General features: G+C 46.7%; 1 protein-coding gene and 1 long non-coding RNA gene across 3 annotated transcripts in view; both read left to right on the top strand.

The window, feature by feature from the left end:
- Vgll4 (vestigial like family member 4) overlaps positions 1–15,424 on the top strand; it is a 109,387-nt gene that overhangs the window by 21,012 nt on the left and 72,951 nt on the right. The window lies entirely within an intron of this gene.
- Positions 3,519–8,696, top strand: Gm38876. The gene is made up of 2 exons (XR_869366.2): positions 3,519–7,798; positions 7,908–8,696. It is a non-coding gene; the product is annotated as a predicted gene, 38876 (long non-coding RNA).

Below are 15,424 nucleotides of genomic sequence, written 5' to 3'. Positions count from 1 at the left end.
GGTATTAAAGGATATGAATATAAAAGTTGAACACATTTTTATGTATTATTTGATTATCAAAATACTCAACATTATTAATATGTTTGATATATAAAATGCATTTAAATAATAAAAAAATTAAGAAAGAAAGGAAGGAAGGAAGGAAGGAAGGAAGGAAGGAAGAGCAACTTAAAACACAGATCTAAAGGAGAGGGCATTAACATCTCTGCTTCCAGTGAGTGACCTGTCACCACTCACAGGGAAAGCTCCAGAATATACAACACGGGGACTGCGGGCAGCTGAGTGAACACATAAGGCCCTGTGTGGCTTCCTGTGACTGGGGAGAAGGTTCAGGGACGGAGGTGTGAGCTGTGACAACAGGAGGATGGTCCTGTTCCTTGTAGTGTGTGTATCAGGAGTTAGAGCCCAGCATCTTGTGGGAGACAGACTAGCACCCCACTCAGCTGAGCCAGCTTCCCCTTGCCTTTGACCGTGTCTGCCCCACTCCCCCAACTTCTTTCTTTTGAGATAGGGTCTAACCATGAGCCCTGGGTTGCCTGGAAGTTTCTATGTAGACCAGGCTGTCCTTGAACTCTGTAGGACCCCTTCATTAAAAACCTAAAGCATGGCTCTCAGGATGGCACTGGCGGGCACAATGAACATGCTAGAATTATACATGAAAGCATTGTTTTTCCTTCCTAGTCATTTCTTTCCTTCAGAGTGAAAAATGGGATGCTCTGAGAAGTTGAGGCCTGAGTCAGAGTTTTTCCTGCATGGTTGAAAGCTATGAGCCCTATTCTTGAGAAGTAAGCCCAGAGCTACACATTCATTGCTCATATGCTCATTTTGGTTGTAAAACAGTGTGGCCAGGGCCATGGCTTACTGCTACAGCGCTTGCCTTATATGTGTGACAACCCAGGTTCAGTTTCCGGTGCCCCCCAAAATCGTACTTTTCCTCTGGAAAGCCTTCATGTTCAGCATCTCTGTGGTCTCCGCTATTGGAAACCCAGAGGCCCAAGAAACCTCAGGCCAGGGAAAGCACACAACAAAACAACAAAATGGAAGCCCATCTCTGCCTAATTCCCTCAGCCCTGTTTCTAGGATTGTGCCCTAATAGCATAGTCTGGTATTTCCATCACTCATTGCAGAACTGGTAAAAATGGAAAGACCCCTTCCCAAAAACACCCAAAACCAAAACTGTGTGTGAGCCACCTGCAGTGTACTCGGGAGGCAGAGGCAGAGGCAGAGAGGCAGAGGCAGAGAGGCAGAGGCAGAGAGGCAGAGGCAGAGAGGCAGAGAGGCAGAGGCAGAGAGGCAGAGGCAGAGAGGCAGAGAGGCAGAGGCAGAGAGGCAGAGGCAGAGAGGCAGAGAGGCAGAGGCAGAGAGGCAGAGGCAGAGAGGCAGAGGCAGAGGCAGAGAGGCAGAGGCAGAGGCAGAGAGGCAGAGGCAGAGGCAGAGGCAGAGAGGCAGAGGCAGAGAGGCAGAGGCAGAGAGGCAGAGGCAGAGAGGCAGAGGCAGAGAGGCAGAGGCAGAGAGGCAGAGGCAGAGAGGAGAGGCAGAGGCAGAGAGGCAGAGGCAGAGGCAGAGAGGCAGAGGCAGAGGCAGAGGCAGAGAGGCAGAGGCAGAGAGGCAGAGGCAGAGAGGCAGAGGCAGAGAGGCAGAGGCAGAGAGGAGGGGCAGAGGCAGAGAGGCAGAGGCAGAGGCAGGCCCAGATCAGAGTGTAAGCCCAGCCTGGTCTACACTTACTGACTCTTTCTGTTCTCTTAGTTTCATATTTTCAGAAACAAAATTCTCAAGTAACAATCTTATTAATTATTTTTTGAGAAGTGCAGATGCAGATTATGAAAAAGAAAGAACTTCTGAGAATGGGAGGGATCCCAAGGGAAGAGTACCCCGTCATTATTGTTATTATTGAGAAAAGATCTCCAGTAGCCCAGACTGGCCTTGAAGTCACTATGTAGCCAAGGATGACCTTGAATTTTCAGCCACCCTGGCTTTAAGTAAGCACACCTTTTTAAAAAAGAAAATGGTTTGTTTATTTTATAGGCATGAATGTTTCGTCTGTGTGTTTTCCTGTGTAGCACATGCAGGCAGTGCCTGCAGAGCTCAGAAGAGGGTATCGGGTCTCCTGAAACTTTAGTTTACAGATAGTTGTGAGCCACCATGCGGGCGCTGGGAGCGGAACATGAGTGCTCCATCTGCAAGCTCTGGCTTCAGCACCTGGTTTTCTGTAGCACTGGAGATTCAGTCCAGGACGTCCAGCACGCTAGGCAAGCAGTCCACCAAAGGAGCTACATGCTTATTAGTGTTATATTAAAATGTTTGTTTTTATTGTTAATTATATGTATGTGTGCATTTGTGTGGGGGCATGTGCACAGAAGTGCAGGTGCCTCTGGAGGCCAGGGGCGCTGGCTCTCCTGGAGATGTATGGAGGTACTGATGGTTGTGAGCCTTCCTATGAGTGCTGGGAACTGAATTTGGGTCCTCTTCAGGAGCAGTCCAGACTCTTAACTTGCTGAGTTATCTCTCCAGCTCTCCCAAGACTTTTATGAACTGTTATTTTTATATCTTTTAAAAGGTTTGTATCAATTTACTGTGTCACAGACATTATTAATGGCCCCTGTGTTGGATATTTGATTTGCTCTCTCTCTTTTCTTGTCTTGTCTTGTCTTGTCTTGTCTTGTCTTGTCTTGTCTTGTCTCTCTCTTCCTCTCTTCCTCTCTTTCTTTCTTTCTTTCTTTCTTTCTTTCTTTCTTTCTTTCTTTCTTTCTTAGAATTTGTGACTCAGTAGATAAAACATTAACTTGAGTGCCTTGTTCTTTAGTTCTTTGTTAGTGCAATGAATGGCCTTTGGGTGCTATAAAGAGGGCTTTACCTGTAAGGCTATAGGCGTTTTTGGGTTGTTCATTTTCATTGTCTGTGGGTTTAGAGCCCCAGAAGTGTAGCTAAGAGAAAGAGTGAAGAGGACCCAAGACAGTCCCAGAGTTGGGGAGACTGAAGCAGGAGGCCTGGGAGTTTGAGGTCGTCCTTGGCTACGTGGTGAAGCCTAGGTCAGCCTGGGTAACCTAGCAAGACTCTGTTCCAGAAAACACAGCAACAAAACAGGAAAGGAAAGCAGGCAGGGAATAGGCCATGCCTTTTATCCCAGCACTCAGGAGGCAGAGACAGGTAGATATCTGCAAGTTTAAGTTCAGGCTGGTCTACAGAACGAGTTCCAGGACAGCCAGGGCTAGACAGAGACATCTATCTCAAAAACCAAAAAACAAACAGAAAAGGAAATGTATATGTTTTTCTTCTTTGTGTTTGAGAATTTCATTCACACACATAATATATTTTGACTGAGTCTCATCCAGTCCCTTGGCTCTGTCTCCTTTGCCCACCCTCCAGCAGTCGCCTTTCATCTCAGTACGTTTTCTTTTTAAGCCATTGAGTCCACTCAGCTCAGCCAGTATGTGCACGGGACAGGGGTTTTATTGTTGTTGTTGTTTTGTTTTGAGACATGGTCTCTTTATCTAGCTCTGGCTGGCCTGGAACTCACAGAGATCCACCTGCCTCTGCCTCCCCAGCGTTGGGATTAAAGGCTTGTGCCCAATGGGAAAATGTATTTTTATGTAATGGAAGTGGGAAGAGTCTATTACGGTGCAGGAGTGAAATGTAAGGGATATACACAGAGAATCTGAGCCGTTTGCTCTGAGTCCAGCATTAACCTATTAGTACAAATTAGACTTTGAATAGGTGCTTCAGCTCCACCCAGGGTAGATTATGCCCTGTATCTGCTTTGATTGGAAATGATTAACCAAATGGTGTTTATTGCCTCATCTCTGAAAAGATCTAAAAATAGTTCCTATTGGCTATCCTGTCAGAGCAGTTGTCAGATGTTAGCCAGATTCCTTTTCGTAAGGACGGACATTGTCTTATTTTGGGGTTGTCTTGCTTTGTGGCCCAGACAGGTCTTGAAGGGGTTCTTAGACCTTTCTTCTCTCCCCCATTGTTAGGATTGCACGTGCACTACCACACCCAGTGGCCCTTGTTCGGTGAGCTTCTGTAAAGGTTTATGGAGCAGATAACACATATATATTATAATACGTTTATTATATATTATATATAATATATATAATACATTTATAGCTTTGCTTTCTATCCAGGGTTTTACCCTCCCATGAACCGTTTACTTTTTAGCTAACCAGCTGGGGTATAAGTCAGGAACACTGCATGTTTCCTAGCTTGTCTGAGATCCCGAATTCAGTCCCCAGGAAACGGTGAAGCTAAGTACCTGAGTAAAGCCATGAGCTGGCTTCTGAGTCACCAAGCCAGCAGATTCAGAGGAGCCGCACTGCAGCGCCTCGGGATGTTCCTCACAGCAAGTGCAGCTGAGCAGCAGTGGCCAGTGTGCTCCTTTGTACTGTGATGAGACATGCTTTGAAGGGCGTGTGACTTAGTGAGGCTTCTTGCCTGATGCTACTGCAGTAGGATGCTCTGAAGCTACCTTGTAAACTCTGAGGCCTGCATTTCCAGCCTTTTCTCTCTGCCATTTTTGGGGATGGAACCCAGGTCCTCATGCTTGCTATGCGGGTGCACCCCACTAAGTAATGCCCAGCCCTGGGCTATCCTTTACTTCCTCACTCTTTCCTCTTTCCTTACCACGTTTTACTCTATCCTTTTAAATTTGGGAGACAGACGGGGGACAACAAATGTTTATAAAGTCAGGAAATAAGTATTGCTGGTCTTTCCTTTTTGGGCTTTATGTAGTGGGTACATTGAATAGGTGGCTTGAGTCCAGTGGATGGCCGTACACTCATGCACAAGTGGGCTGTGCTGATTGGATGCAGGGAAGTAGGGAGGGAGCTAGGATGGGGTGATGGGGGGCTGGAGGGAGGGCATGATGGATTGGATGTAGCCTGTGTACATTGTATACACTTATGAGAAGTTCAAGCTAGATAAATGGTTCCACAGCTAAGAGCACCTGTTGCTCTTGCCGAGGACCCAAGTTCAATTCCCATGGTTTATAACCATGGGTGACTCCAGAGGATCTGATGTCCTTTTCTGACCTCCAGAGAGCACCAAACATGCACATGGCGTACATACATACATGCAGGCACCACACACACGTAAAATGAATAAATATATTTTTTAAAGTGTATAATTAAAAATTGTGATTATTTTCAAAGAATAAAAAGTATTGGGGCTGGAGAGATGGCTCAGCGGTTAAGAGCACTGACTGCTCTTCCAGAGGTCCTGAGTTCAATTCCCAGCAACCACATGGTGGCTCACAACCATCTGTTAATGGGATCTGATGCCCTCTTCTGGTGCATCTGAAGACAGTGACAGTGTACCCATATAAAAAAAAAATAATAAATCTTTATTTAAAAAAGTATTATAGTTTTTAAAGAAAATACCAAAACAAAAAAATTGTATCCGTGCTGAACATGTGTAGACTTTTTTCTTACTCACAAAGAATACAGTAAGGAACGATTGGTGCACAGCTTATACTAATTGAAGTTGTATTACCAGCCATTTAGAGACATCTCGGGTGCCCAGAAGACCTGCCATTATACCTAGCAGACTTGAGCACCTGTGGGTTTGGGTATTTCTGAGGAGTTCAGAATGCAGTCCCCTTCGGACACTGTCTGCCATCCACCCAGGGTTCATCTCTTTCTCAGTCTTCTCCCTCCATCTTGTTACCCGTTTCTTTGTCCTGACCCTTCAGATGTCCGAGCCTCTGCTGCCGCTTAACACGCTGCTGAGGTTGTGTGTGTACTTGCAAAAGACCAATTGCCTGGGGTGGCCTCTGATGGCCATGTGACCCTGGAGAGTAATCTTTCTAAGCCTCAATTAAGTAAAAAGCCACGTCTGCTGCAAGATGGTATCTTCTGCATTGGACAGGGAGCTGCTCCCGAGAAATCTCAACAGTGAAGATCCCAGTAGACATTTCAGGGTGGGGGAAATATCACAAACTGCCCTCCTAGATAAGGAGCGATAGGAAAGTAATGGCTGCTGACAGAGGGGAGTCTTCTTCAAGGATGATTCCCCCCCCCCCTCAATCCGGATTCATGTGTGAAATTCTCAGAAAGGAGAAAAAGACACAGTAGCAGTGAACGGGGCTGCTATGTCAGAGGTAAGTTGAGGAGTTAAATGAGGCGGTGCTGGTGACTGTGGCTTCTAGAGTCGGAAAGGACCTACGTGGGGCTAGGCTGGTGTGCTTGGGTGACTAGCATGCAAGCTAGGCTCTCTTGGGGTCCCTCTTCACCCTCATTCCCAGAGGTCCTTCATCATCTTCTGGGTTGGTGATGACGGTTTGCTCTATTACGTTACCCTGAGGAAGAGCAGAGGGAGGCCTTTGAGATGCTCTGCTCCCGTTGATTGACAGCTTGACTGAGCAGAGAGTTGTTGGCAGCTTTCCTTCAGGACTGTGGATGGATGTGAACATGGCGTCTTCTGGCCTTGAGTATCTGTTAGGAAATGGGGAGCTTCAGACTCCTTTCCCTCCCTTTTTACACAGGTTTGATCCTGAGGCCCAGGTTGGCAGTGAATCTGAGGAGAGGAGAAAAAGATGGCTAGACTGGAAGCCAGCAGGCCCCTGCGATCCTTCTGGCTCTACATCCTTTGGTGCCGGGGCTGTGCACATGAGGAACACCCTCATAGGGTGCGTGGGGCTTTTAGTTTTCCTCAGTTTTGAGTACACATTATATTTAACATATAATACAAATATATAATTGAGTAATATTAGAATATTATTTTGAGGGTGGGTGAGACAGGGTCTCACTAAGTAGCTCTGGCTTTAGGACTCACTACATACATCAGGGTGGCCTCAAACTCAAAGAGATCATCCACTTGCCTCTACCTTCTGAGTGCTGGGATTAAAGGCTTGCACCACCATGCCCTGTGGTCTCCAATCTTTGAATATCTTGACTGTGGGTCAATGTTTATTTACTTGATGTTGGGATCAAACCCAGGGCCTCGTGCATGAAGCACATACTCTACCAATGAACTTCCCAGCCCTTTTGTGTGTGTGTCTGTGTTTAGGCACACAAGCATGCATACATGTCCACACAGATGCCAAAATACCACACTGCACATGTGTAGAGGTCAGAGGTCAGAGAACTTGCAGGGCCTGGTTCTCTCCTTCTACCCTGTGGGATCTTTGTCCTCAGGCTGGAGGGGTGCGCTAGAGAACCCAACCCATCTATTCTCTCGGTTTTCTTCATTCTGCCTGAAATAATGGTACTTAGTAAAATAAATAAACAAATAAAAACTTCTCCCTCTTACTTAGTAGCACAGTTTGGCCAAGGGCAGATGTGTGTGGACTTGCTGTTTTATGTGATGGGTTCTGTCTACTTGGCCAGCCAGCAAGAGCTGCACAGTGCAGAACCTGAAGGGAGCCAAAGAAAGAGGGAGGTTCATAGGCAGAGATTGTTGGGTTGGTGGGGGTCAAGCGTTTTATACTAGAATTCTAGGCAGATGTTATTTTAGAAAAAAAAAAATTCCAGGCATTTTTGGAAATCTGTTTCGAGAGGCATGTGGCTGGAATCCTGGGCTCCCAGCCAGGGTCTAGCTTTGTGGAATTTACCCAGTTGAATTTAAAACAAAACAAACAAACAAAAAGCAAAACCAAAAGTAAGGTTCAGCTCATAAACTCTCAGCGTGCGACCCCTCAGGGCGCTCCCTGCCTCTCGGGGCCGGTCCCTGCCTCTGTGCTCAGAAGTGAGTCTAGGCTCTGGGTGGTGGCCTGCTTGACATTGAGTCCCAAGAGTGACTGTTTTGACAAGATCCAAAAGTGAGTATGTGCTGGAAACTCTGGGAAGTCCAGGGCTTTACCAAGGTAAGAATGCTTTTTTGATTTCCTCCACTGACTATTATTGCGAGATGGTATTTTGGTGTTTTCTTTCGGAGGTCTGGGGTGTTTATCTAAGTGCCCTCTTCTTCAACAGACTTCATTCATCTGTGCTTGAGGCCATATCATAATCTTCCTAAGCACAGGGAGGATCCTGGTTACTGCTGTGTCGGATCCACCAGAGAAGACTGCTCCGATGTGAGTTTAGGCCAGTAGAAAGTCTTAGCTAGTGGGCAACTACATCTCAGGAGGAGCTTTTAAACACAAAAACCATGTCTGGGTAGACATACTTCAGTTAATAAGAACAGTTAGCCAGAAGTAGAACTACAGAAGCTAAAAAGCAAGGTGAGAGATTTCCCCAGAATTATCGACTTCGATGGATTAGATCTTCATTTTCCTTTATGTCCTGGGTGGTACTTCCACCATGGAGTGAGTTGTGCTACGGTCTGGGGCCCTCTTTCACTTACTGTCTTTAATTCACATTCACACTTTAACATACTTTCCTACCACCAAGGATGTGGGAAAATGGTATAGGACGTTGACAGAAGTTATATTCATGTCCACTTTAATCTCAGAAAAAATAAGTGACTTTACTACTGTCTAATAGAAGCATAATGGTCTTATTTGTATATAACATAGATTGAAAACCTGTCTGAGGCATGGATGTTCAAACACTTCATGCTGGGTCCCCAGTTACAGCGCATTAAGTAGCACCCATGTGCACACATTCTGAAGGGGCCTCTGCAGCTCGGCTGGTTGGCGCTTTCCCACCCAGAGCTGGAGACACTTGAAAGGATAAGCATGTTATGCTGGAGGGAGCGGAAACATGTCTTATTTTAAATATAAAGAAACTGCCGTGCACCTGAGTACTGTGGCTTGTGCCCATTATCATGGCTTCTTGGAAGCTGAGGCAGGAGGATTGCTTGAGATCAGGACTTTTAAGGCCAGCCTGGGTAATATAGCAAGTATCTTTCTCTTAAATATGGGAGGCTATAGGTTGGATGGAGAAGGATGGAGAGAGAAAGGAAATGAGGTCTGGGACTGATGGGATGCATCTGTGATGGGTCCTTACCTGGCAGGGGCAGGGCCCTGGGTTCTGCAGAACCAAACAGACAATGTGGAGGTTTTGCCTGCTCAAGTACTTGCTTGGCATTGAGTTGACAGAAGTGGTTTAGAAAGTGGCTTCATGGAAGATGAGCTGGAAAGAAACAGCTGTGTAATGACAAATGTATGCTGTGCATCATGATGGCTCAGTCTGTGTGAACCACAAGCCCAGCATCAGTGTGCACTGTGTCATGATGGCTCAGTCTGTGTGAACCACAAGCCCAGCAGCAGTGTGCACCGTGGCATGATGGTTCAGTGTGTGTGAACCAGCAGCAGTGTGCATCGTGTCATGATGGCTCAGTCTGTGTGAACCACAAGCCCAGCAGCAGTGTGCACTATGTCATGATGGCTCAGTCTGTGTGAACCACAAGCCCAGCAGCAGTCCCAACTGATTATTAATGAAGCAGACAGATTCTTGTCACCTAGTGATGCTGGAGTCAGTCACTGATGAACTAATTCCTGACTCATGGGCTTGTGGAGACGCTGGTTTAAACAAACCAACCATGCTACAGTTGTCTGAAATCACATAGGTACTGATGGGCAGTGGAGGAGATTTGAGGATGACGACTAAGGACCGTTACTAGGATTTTGCATTTACTGCACTTTTTATGGTTAGACTTTGCTCTTCTTACTTACTTGGGGGAGATTTTTATTGGGCCAGCAAGATGGTTCAGCAGGTAAACTGAGAACTTGAGTATTACCCCTGGGACTCACATGGCGAGGAGAACTGACTTCTGTGAGCTGGCCTCTGATCTTCACACATGCACAGAGTTCAAGCCCAGAGGTTTAAGATTCGGAACAGATCTCTCTCTCTCTCTCTCTCTCTTTCTCTCTCTCTTTCTCTCTCTCTCTCTCTCTCTCTCTCTCTCTCTCACACACACACACACACACACACACACACACACTCACTCATAGGCAGACACACACACACTCATAGGCAAACACTCAGAGACACACACACACACTCTCTCTTCCTTATTTATTTATTTATTTATTTATTTATATTTTTTGAGGCGCTCACTATATAGCCCTGTATGATGTGGTAGGTGAATTCTCCTGCCTCTGCCTTCCAAGTGATTTGAAAACTACATTGGTGTAGTCTGGTTCCTTACTTTCCTTTCCTTTCCTTTCCCCCGTTTTCCTGTCTTGCTTTCTCTCCTTATCTGTGTTGTTTCCTATAGTTTAAAGACAGGAAATCAAGATGATAATGCAGACCTTTAATCCCAACTCTTGGGGAGAAGAGGCATCGGGGTGAATCTCCCTTGAGTTTGAAGCCAGCCAGGTCTATATAGTGAGTTCCAGGACAGCCAGGGCTAGAGTGAGACCTTGTCTCACACAAAACAAAACAACCTCCCAAAACCCAAACAAACAAACAAAACAAACACCAACCAACCAAATAAACAAGCAAAAAAACCAAAAGATAGGAACTTGATACCACAAGGACACAAGTCAGGAAAGTTCTGTTTGCAGGGAACCTTTGTTCTGGAATCAGATGACAAGCCAGTACTGGTGTCAAGCTCTAGAGTTAACCCTCCTCACCTGGCTTCCACGCTGGGCCTCCTCCTGTTGCCTCACCTGGCATCTCCTGCCGTGGCATCTCCTGTTCTGTTCAGATGGTTTCCATGGACAGTGCATGTCAAGCAGATGCTCTACCACTGAGCCACGGCCTAGTCCAGTGCTACATCTATCTGCTGCCAATATACAAGAGTTACTTTAAGACAAATCGAAACAATCCTGCCTGATTGTGCAGCCTAGTGGGGAAGATAAAGCCAACAGATAAGAGGTATGAAGGATTCTGTCAAAGTACAGGCAGCACTCTCTACCTTTAAGCAGATTGAAGTGACGCATTCTGAAGATGAAACATGTGATAATGTTATGCAAGACGGAGAGATGGTATCAGAAAACTCACCTGCCCTTTGTTGCTACAGAAAGGGGTACCAGCTGTAGCTTCTGTCTCCAGCCACATACCTCTGGCCGTCGCAACAGATATTGGTGGAGGTGAGTGGCCGAGAGTAGCTCCAAGTGGGTTGGAGATGCAGGATGAGTACATGTATCCAGGATGCAGGTTCAGTATGTAGCGGTGGTCCAGAGAGAGTCTCTAGGGATGCCTGTGGCTCCTTTCTGCAGGGATTGTTGCTTAGAGCAATGGGAGTTATTCAGTGAAAGAAGTAAAGGTGGGTAGGGAGGTTGGGCGTGGTAGAGCCACCTGTCATTCCCAACACTAGGGAGGCTCAGGCCAGAGGATTTCAAATTGAAGGGCAGCTACAGTGTGCACCCTACTACTGAATACGTACCCAGCCCTTTCTGTACTTCCTGAAGGTGACCTGGGACAGCAGAGGGGTCTAGGCTTCAGCTCTTCTACCCTCATGAGTACCAGTGGTACTCAAGCATACATTTAACAATGTTGCTGACTCATCCATCTGGCTGGAGAGATAGCTCAGTGGTTAGGAGCACTTGCAGCTCTGGCTGGGAGCCCAGGTTCAATTCCCAGCACCCCTGTGGCTGTTTACAACTGTTTGTAACTCTGGTTTCAGGGGACGTGACACCCTCTTCTGGCTTCCCCAGGCACTGTACCCATGGTGCACATATATTCATTCAGGCAAACGCTCATTTATATACATATAAATGAATTGAAGGGTTTTTTTTTTCTTTGCTGTTGTTAACAGAGCTCTGACAACTGGTAAATTTGCTGGCTCTGCCTTTGCATATGTCCCAATCCTGGCCACCTTTTCCTGCCCCCATTGCTGGCACCCGTGTTTTCATAAACCACCTCTTGCCTGCATGATTGCAGCAGCTTTCGTGATGCCCCCACTGCTTCTGACCCTATGCCCTTTCCCTCAGGTCTCAACACAAGCTACTTTAGAAATGTCGATCAGGTTGTGTAGCTCCTGCTCAGAAGCTTCCTATGGGACGCCCAGAAGCTTCCCTTAGCTGTCTGTCCCACGCAGAGGCAATGCCAGAGGCCCTAGGTGATCTCTGGGCTAAGCCGACTTCTCTGCCACACAGATAAGCATCTTCCCCAGGGCCTCAGGGCCTTTGCTGATCAATGCCCTTTCACAGCTCAGAAAGTTCTGCCTTTACAAATCCCTGTAATTTTATGTGCCAGATGTCTTAGTGTGCTCCCATCAAGTGCATCCTCTTCCAGGGGCCTTCCTTGTCTCCCACTCTGAGCCACCGCTGGAGCAGCGTCTGTCTGGGATGCTGATCCTCCGCTGACAGTGTGCACAGGGATGGAGCCAAGTTGGTTGCACCTTCCAGCTGCTCAGCTGGTGTTTCGCCCACATAGCGCTTTCTCACCTCTGGGTGTGGGCAGGCTTCGTGGTGCCTGGTGGCATCAGCAGGGCCGTGGGGTGGGGGTGGAGAGGGAATGAGGCGTGTTGAGATCTGCACAGATGCGGATGTGGGCATTTCTTTGATTTTGGCGAGCAATGGTTAGAACTCTGTTTTTGTCAGAAATGTCATTTATAAAAAAGGTAACTATGAAGTACCTAAGGGGGAAGAAAAAACAAACAAACCTCTGGTTGCTCTTAAAAGAACACAAGGAAAGAGTGATCGAGGACAGAGAGACTGCCGAGCTGTGAGGAAGAGGCAGAGAAGCACACGCTGACTGTGACGTAACTGTTCAGTTAGAGTTAAGATCGGTTTTCCTTTGTGAGAGTCATTTTGTGTGTGGTGCGGAGGGGACACACGCCACAGCACCTGCGGAGGTCAGAGGACAGTTTTCAGAGGTCTGTTCTCTGCTTCCACCTTCCTGAGTCAGGGTCTCTGGCTTCTGCTACGGAGCTGTGTGCTCCAGGTCTATGAGCTCCCCCCCACCCCGCTACCCCCCTCCGTTCCCACCCTCACCCCCGTCCTCCTGTCTCCACCTCCCATCTTTCCTCAGGAGCGCTGGGATTGCAGATGCATGCTGCTGCATGCCACGTTTTACATGAGTCTCTGGAATTAAATCTGTCCTCTGGCTTGCACTCCAGAGCTTTTACCCACAGAGCAATGCCTCTGCCTATATAGCCCCAATGTTTAAATAGTACTCACTCATGTGCTATAGTTTGTGCTCTTCAGATGCTGAGATTCTCCTAGTATCGTGTGGCAGAGCATACTTGTAATCTCAGCACTTAGGAGGAGTTAGAAGCAGGAAGATCAGGAGTTCAAGGCCAGCTTGGACTACTGGAAACTGTCTCAAATATAAGACTGAAAACCCACACAAACCAGAAAGGAATACTGTAATGAATATTTCACATAGTATCTTTCTGTGGTTGTTTTTTGATTCCCCTTTGAGTCAGGGTCTTGAGATCTGAACTCAAGTACCCCAGGTTGGCTTCAAAATTACTATGTAGCCAAGGATGGCCTTGAACTCTTGATCCTCCTGCTTCTTCTCCTCGTGTGCTGGGATCACAGCCAGGTACCACCACATCTGGCTTTGTTAGGGAGACTTTCAAAAAACTTTTTTAGGTTTGTTTTTATTCATGCGTGTGCCTGTTAATGAGTGACACATGTTTGGCACACCCATGTTGGCCAGGGGAGGCCATTGGCTCTCCTGGAGCTGGACTTACAAGTAGCTGTGAGCCACCCAAGGTGGGTAAGCGGTTTCATCAGTTGAGCCATTTATCCAGCCTCCTGTGAGAGAGCTTTTAAAGCCACTTTGCTTAGATGTGTGATACAAATAATGTAGATTTATCTTCAAGTAAAATATCAAGACCCCATGGCTGTGTAAATGCTGCTTTGGTTGGGTCTGATGGTTTAACTTGATGTTCTGGCTAACGTAAAGAAATACAGGTTTAGGGCTGGTGGGGTGATTCAGGAAGTAAAATCACATATGAGTTCCTGACAACCTGGTTCGGTCCTAAAGGTGGAAGGAGAGAAAGACTCCATAGTCCTCTGACCTCTCCACCTGTGTACCATAGCATCCCTGGCCACACGCATCCACACACACATCCACACAGATAATAATAAGTACAAACATTTTAAAAAGCAATACAAGCATTTTAGCTGTGCTTGGACACATTGTGTTTGGAATGATGCATGAAGATAGACCTGGTTTGGAAAGTTTGGGACATGGTGACCTTGAGTCACCCTTGCCCGGCCCTGGACTGAGATAACAGATCCCCTCGTGATGGCTGGGGTTGGGGGTAATGGCAAGGAGGTCCAAGGAAGGCTGCTTATTCTGTGATGTTTCTCTGTGCTGTGGCAACTCCTTGTGAAAGTACTTGTTTTGTGGCTGTCTTCTAAGTAATTGGAGATATTTTTATGTGGGGACTTTGATCTGGCGAGAAAGTTTAATTAATATTCTGTTCCAGAAAAGCTCAGATACATAAGAGTTTTGTAGCAATGAGATCTTCGTGTGCTTGTGGTGTGTGTGTGTGCTCGCATGTATGCGTGTACGTGCATGCATGTGAAGAGGCCAGATGTTGATCAGTATCTTTTTTGATCAATTTCCCCTTTATTTACTGAATCTAGATCTGGTGGATTTGGCTAGCTGAGCTAATCAGTCTGCCCTGGGGACCCCAGCTCCTCTGAGCATTGGGATTACAGGCAGCTCACCACACCCTCTTGGTCTGTCTGTGCTGAAGATCTGAACTCAGGTTCTTACGTTTGTACAGTGAAGATTTCAGCCACTGGCCAACCCCGTTAGCCCCAGAAGCTGCTTCTGATAGGAAAACTGTGCTGTGTGGTTATGTGTCACTGAACTGAGATGTTCACGTCACTTGAGGAAGGTGTTAGGATGTTTGTGTTGCTGAGATACCAGATTTTTGAGGCGTCTCCTTCCAAGCATGACTGTACCCTGGTTGTACTTGGCAGACTCCTACGGCCTTTAGAATGTCCGCCACCGCCTCCGCCAGTGGCTCTGATTCCCCTGCCGAGACAAGCCCTGCCTGTTGGAATCACATTTTTCTCCAGTGGAGTTTGCAGCTCACCTGGCACGCGGTGCTGCATGAGGTCTTGGCTTTGTTCCTGCCTTCCTCTCCTTGGTCTCAGTTACTACTGCAGCAAGGAGCGAGGGCCGCAAAGGTGAGACTCAGAGAGGCATAGTCTCACTGGGAGAAAGGATAGCTTGGACATACCAGGTCAGAGCCAGCAGGCATCCCATGGTACTGGGACATTTCTTCTAAGATGCCATGTCTGATTTATGCACCAGTTTTAAAAGATGGGCAGGTGGGAGTTCAGTGCCCAGTGCCATGTTGAGTGGCTTACAATTGAATATAACTCCAGCTCTGGGGACTTGATACTATGCCACCCTCCCCGTATACAAACCTACAAAACAAAAATAAAAATTATAGAGAGGATCGAGGACAAGTGTAGTTTCACAAAAAGAAGCCAGAAACATTCACTCAGTTGCGGTTTCAACCCAGCCCCATTCAGTTTTTTACGAACGTATTAATTGTACAGGCTAGGTTTCGTTATATTTCAAACATGCACATAATCATGTTGGTCAAGTTCTCCCCCCTTGTAAAGATTTTTTTTTAAGATTTAAGAAAATTTTTTTGTTTTGTTTTGTTTTTGTATTTTTGTTTT

This window comes from Mus musculus, chromosome 6, assembly GCF_000001635.26.
Source record: "Mus musculus strain C57BL/6J chromosome 6, GRCm38.p6 C57BL/6J".
NCBI lineage: Eukaryota > Metazoa > Chordata > Mammalia > Rodentia > Muridae > Mus > Mus musculus.
The sequence above is the reverse complement of the archived record's forward strand: the minus strand, read 5'-3'. Positions and strand labels throughout refer to the sequence as shown.